We start from the raw sequence: 6,044 nt of genomic DNA, 5'->3' as shown, positions 1-6,044 counted from the left end.
TTATTTTTTATATATTTTATGTATACTATTTTTATTTTAAAAATATTTTATTTATTATTTTTATTTTTTGTGATGCCAGTGTATTACCTGTATGTATGTCAGTGCACATGTGTTGTGCAGTGCCCACAGAAGTCAGAAGAGGGCATCAGATTCCCTAGACTGGAGTTAGAGATGATAGTTAACCACCACCTGGCTGCTGGGAACTGAACCCAGGTCCTCTGCAAGAGCAGCCAGTGCTCTTAACCACTGAGCCATCTCTCCAGCCCCCTATTTTCTTATTTTACTTATTTGTTTATTATTTCTTTTGGTACTGAAGATTAAACTCGGGACATTGCGCATGCTAGGCAGGGGCTCTACCACTGATCACACCCCAGCCCCTCACTGGGGGATTCTAGGCAGGGGCTCCACCACTGAGCACACCCCAGCCCCTCACTGGGGGATTCTAGGCAGGGGCTCTACTACTGAACCACATTCCCAATGGTGGATTCTAGATACTCTTCCTCTAATCCATGCTCCCAACTTGACTTTTTTCTTTATAAACTTGCCTGCTCCTGTTGAAACTTTAAATCCAACACTTTGAGAAGCAGTGGTGTCTATCTTTAATCCAGGCACTTAGGAGGCAGATGCTCTGTGAGTTAAAGACCAGCCCAGTCTACATAGTGAGTTCTAAGCCAGCCAGGACTGCATAATGAGACCCTGTCTTAAGCAAAACAAAAACAAAAACTCAACAGTAAATATTAAATGTGTAATAAAAATGAGTTGATTGTTAAAAAGAAAAAGAATTTCCATGCAATGGACCACTACGCAGCCATTAAAAGGACGAGGCAGCTGGGTAGAGTGGCTCACTTCTGTAATTGCAGAATTCAGGAAACTGAGGTAAGGAGAATTGCCAAGAGTTCAGGGCCAACCTGAGCTATAGAGTAAGACTCTGTCTCAAAAATTCCAAAACCTAGTACAGGGAAGTTGGCTCAGGGGTAAAAGCACTGCACAAGCATGAGGTCCTGAGTTTGAATTCCCAGCATCCATGTCAAAAGCAGAGTGTGGCCTGATGAGTGCCTATAACCTCAGCACTGTGGCACAGGAATGCGGGGTAGAGACAGGAGTACTGCTAGCTGGCAGCCAGCCCAGCTGAAAAATGGCTACTTGGGGTTCAGTCATAGACTCTGTCTCAAGGTTATAAAACAGAATGTTAGAGCAGGTCACCCAACAGCTTCTTTTGGCCTTTGCAGGCATGTGCAGTGCACAAATACACACACACACACATGCAACCACCCAAAACAAAAAAGCAAGGGGCAATAGAGAGATCGCTCAGTGCTTAAGACCCCTTACTGTTCTTCCAGAGGACTTAAACTCTGTTCCCAGAACCATAGGTTGCACAACCATGGCTAACTCCAGCTCTGGGGAATCTAGTGGACTTTTCTGGCCTCCAAGGGCACCTGCACTCAAGCCACATACACATACACACACACACACACAAATAAATAAATAAATAAAAACTAAAATAAATCTTTAAAAAAATAAGCAAACAATAATTGGGCAGGAAATAGGGATGTACCTCAAGAGGTAAAATGTTAGCCAAGCACATGCATGGCCCCAAGGTCCAATTACCAGGATCACTGGGTAAATAATGCACACCTTTATTCCCAGCACTCAGGAGACAGTGGCATGTGGATCTCTGTGACAATGAGGCCAGCCTGGTCTATGTAGTGTGTTCCAGGCCAGCCAGGGACACAGGGAAGCCCTGTCTCAAAGAAAAGTTTTTATTTTTATTATTTTAACAGTGCCAGAGATTTAAAAAAAAAACTTATTTAAATTTTTTTTACTATAGCTCCTACTGATTCTTTGAAAAAAATAAAAGATTGTTATTGAATTTTTGTGTATTTCATATAGAACATCTTAACCATCTTTATACCCCCTTCCCCATTGGCCCCCTCCCATAGCCCCCCTCACTGGAATTCATACATTCTTTCATTTGTGTTAAGGCCTAACATGTAAAGTTAGTGTCCCAAGATGTCTCTCGGTGCAAGTTTATCCACTGAGGTCTAGTCAGCCTATCTAGGGTCTCTCCCTTCAAGATCAGCTCTTCCTCACCCAGCAGTAATCAGCTGCCAATAATTCTTTGACTAAGATTAGCCTGATGCCCATTTCCACAGTTCTGTAATGGGTTTTTGTCTGCTTGAGTTTCCATGGGTCTTGTGCATGCTGACACCATTGCTGTAGGTTTGCATGAGAAGGGTCCCAAGCACCTGTAGGACTATTTCCATATGGTCATGCGCCTCCTTCCTGACTCTTACAATCTTTCCACCCCCTCTTCCACAATGGTCCCTGAGCCCTGGCTGGGTGGATTTTAATATAGGAGTCCTGTCTAAGGACTCACACTCTACAGACTCTTATTCTCTATGTTATGGTCATTTGTGGCCATTTGTGTTCCTAGCCCTCTGTTGCATGAGGGAGCTTTTTGATAATAATTGAAAGATGTATTAGGGTTCTCTTCCTCCCTTGTTCTATGTTCTGTGAGACTTAGGTGTAGAGGTTGTATCCTAGATGTGCCACTTAGGTCTGGGCAATTCACAGACAATCTCTGTGTGTGACCAATTGTGGAACTCTGTAATAATCTCTGTTGAAAAAAAGCTTCTTTGGGGTTGGAGAGATGGCTCAGCAGTTAAGAACACTGTTCTTGCAGAAGACCTGGGTTCGAATCCCAGCACCCACATGGCAGCTAACAACTGTCTGTAACTCTAGTTCCAGGGGATTCAACAGCCTCTTCTGTCCTCGGTGGGCATTGCACGACATGGGTGCAGTTACGTACGTGCAGGCAATACACGCATACACATGAAATAAAAATAATAAATAAAAATTTTTTAAAAAAGAAAAATGCTTCTTTGATGGGTGGTGACTGGGATACTTGTCTGTAAATTTAAGAATCCATATTTTGCGCATAGTAAGAAATTGCATTAGCCTAGGGATGTGACAGTCTTGGGGTTTTCTCTAAGTTCTATGACCTCTCCAGGTATGTGTATTTGGTTAGGTTTACAGTACCACATATGAGTTTTCTCCCACTGAGTGGGCTTTAAGTCCAATTAGGTGGTTGTTGATTACTCCCAAGATAAAAGTGCCACTACTGCACCAATGTCATTTGCTATGCTGGTCATTGATGTGGTTTTAGGCCTTGAAGCTGGGGTTGGACCATTGATTGATGTCCTCCCTTAGCAGCTTACCTAGTGCTCTCCAAAGCTATGAGAGCTAGCCTTCAGGGAGGAGGCTTCCAGGTCAGTTCCAGCTCCAAATCCTGTGTCCAAAGTATGTCCTGTCTTGAGCAGTAGGCTCTTACCTTCAAGTTCTGGGAGGCAATCAAGGGCTGTGGCAATAGCCTGTGTAACTTGGGAGTCTCTTGGACTACCCTGGCCAACAATTCAAAGAAGGTTTTTCCTGTCCGGCACTGTTTCTTGTTATGTAGCCTTCAGCTATACAAATGGACTCATGTAGAGACACTGTATGTGTAATCATTCAGTAGGTTTTTGGACTAAAATTTAAAATTCTTTTTATTTATGTGTATGTGTATGTATGTCTGTTTGTGTATGCCACGTGTGTGCAGTTGCTCACAGAGCCCAAAAGAAGGTATTGGATTCCTCGGAGCTAGAATTATGTTGTGAGTCACCTGATATGGGTGCTGGACACCAAACTGGGGTCCTCTGGAAGAACAGTAAATACTCTTAAGTACTAAGCCATCTCTCCAGTCAGAAAACTTCTTGTGTGTGTATGTGTGCATATATGTCTGCATATATGTGTATATGTGTGAATATATGTATGTGTGTATATGTGACTATATGTGTGGATGTCTATGTATGGGTGTGGATGTGTGCATGTGTGTACATGTGTGTGTGAACATGGACATTTGAGCAGGTATGTGGGGAGGTAAGAGGGCAATCTTGGGTGTCATTATTTTTATGTGTGTGAGTGTTTTTCATGAATGAAGTGCACCTGTGTCATGCAATGCCTACAGAGGCCAGAAGAAGGCACTGTATTCCCGGAAGTGAAGTTATGAATGGTTACTGGCTGGGTCCTCTGCAAGAGCAGCCAGTGTGCTCTTAACCACAGAGCCATCTCTCCAGCAACCCCTGCCTTTTTTTTTTCTTGAGACAGTGTCTCTCACTGACCTACAACTCACCAAGTCAACAAAGCTTGCCTGGCCAACAGACCCCAGGGATCCACCTGTCTCCACTTTCCCATTGCTGAGATGATCAGTGTGGGTTCTGGGGATCCAACTCATGCCTTCATGCTTGCAAGGCAAGCACTTTACTAACTGAGCTATCTCGCCAACCAGAAAACAGCTATACATATTTTACTAAAATAATGAGCTCAGGCATCGTGATACAGACCTGTAATGCCAGCCCTCAGAAGGCTAAGGCAGGAGGATCTCAAGTTTGAAGCTAGCCTTGGCTACATAGCAAGATTCAGTGCATCCCAGACTGCATAGTGAGAGACTATCTCAAGAAATAAATAACTCACAGCATGCTTACATAAGCAACTTATTTTAATGAAAAGTGGCTAGAGGTTTTCAAAACAAAACAAATATATATATATATATATATATATATATATATATATATATGTATTCTAAAATCTGCTCAGCCCTTTTCTTACTAGAAGAAGGGTAGGTCCTGGTCCAGAAATGTCAACCTTGTTACTGGGAAGGCTGAGGGAGGAAAATAGGAAGTTTGAGGCCAGCCTGTGCTATGGGGTGAGTTCCAGGCCAGCTTAGGCAAATTAGTGAGACTCTGTCTCAATATAAAAATTCTAGGGACTGAAGAGAGAGCTCAGTGGTTAAGAGACAGTACGAGTTCAATTCTCAGCACCCACGTCAGGCAGCTCACAGTTGCCCATAACTCCAGCTCCAGGAGATCCAACTCTGGTTTCCAAGGGCATCAACACACATTTGCACAGGCCCACACACAGACACGCACAGAAACACATACACATATATACATAATTTTAAATCTTTTTAATTTTTCTTTATGTCAAAGAAGCTTGACGGTGTAGCTCAGGGGCACAGCATGTCTGGGTTCAGGTGGAGGCCTGTTTGCATTCAGTCTGTTATCTTCATACCTGTCCTGATTCCACAACACTATGTATTTCATAAAGAAATAAGACTGTGGGGCTGGAGAAATGGCTCAGTGGTTAAGAACACTGGCTGTTCTTGCAGAAGACCTGGGTTCGAATCCCAGCACCTACATGGCAGCTAACAACTGTCCATAACTTCAGTTCCAGGGATCCAACAGCATCTTCTGTCCTCTGTGGGCACTGCATGACATGGGTGCACTTACCTACATACAGGCAACACACACATACACATAAAATAAAATAATAAATAAAATATTTTTTAAAAAAAGAAAAAAAGAAAGAAGACTGTAAAGGGAGTTGGGCGTGGTGGTGCACGCCTTTAGTTCCAGTACTCCGGAGGCAGAGACAGGCAGATTTCTGTGAGTTCAAGGCCAGCCTGAACATAATGAATTCCAGGCCAGCCAGGGTTTTATAGTGAGCCCCTGTCTCAAAAAAGAAAATAAATAAAGGAAAAAATAGTGCAAAAGGAAAATAAGTTGGTTTTGACCCTGGTTTTGCTTTTTGTTTACTTATTTCTTCCTTTAAGTTTTTTTTAAAAAATCTTATTTTTATTTGTATATGTGTGTGTGCGAATGCACATGTGTGTATGTATGCACATGCATGTGGAGGTTCAGAGGATAACTTTTGGTAGTCAGTTCCTCTCCACCCACATGTGGAGCTCAGGTTTGGGAAGCAAACACTTTTACCTGCTGAATTCTCTCTTGCCCCCTAAAAATGTGCTTCTTTTTGTTTTGTTTTGTTTTGTTGTTTTGTTTTGTGTCTCTTGTAGCCCAGGTTGACTTTAAATTCTGTATGCATCTGAAACTGGCCTTAAACTCTTCATCCTCTTCATCCTCCTCCCTTCCTCCCTCCCTCCCTCCTTCCTCCCTTCCTCCTTCCTCCTTCCTCCCTTCCTTTCTTTCCTTCCTTCCTCTTCTACCTCC

General features: G+C 42.9%; 1 long non-coding RNA gene across 2 annotated transcripts in view; it reads left to right on the top strand.

The window, feature by feature from the left end:
• Positions 1 to 2,715, top strand: part of LOC103729668 — a 13,988-nt gene extending 11,273 nt beyond the window's left edge. For both annotated transcript variants that reach the window (XR_607070.1, XR_607071.1), the window contains exon 5: positions 2,684 to 2,715. This is a non-coding gene — a long non-coding RNA (uncharacterized LOC103729668). The remainder of the gene's footprint in view (positions 1 to 2,683) is intronic.
• The last annotated feature ends 3,329 nt before the right edge of the window (positions 2,716 to 6,044 follow it).

The sequence above is a fragment of the Nannospalax galili genome, unplaced genomic scaffold, assembly GCF_000622305.1.
Source record: "Nannospalax galili isolate Female #2095 unplaced genomic scaffold, S.galili_v1.0 scaffold632, whole genome shotgun sequence".
In the NCBI taxonomy this organism is placed as follows: Eukaryota; Metazoa; Chordata; class Mammalia; order Rodentia; family Spalacidae; genus Nannospalax; species Nannospalax galili.
The sequence above is the reverse complement of the archived record's forward strand: the minus strand, read 5'-3'. Positions and strand labels throughout refer to the sequence as shown.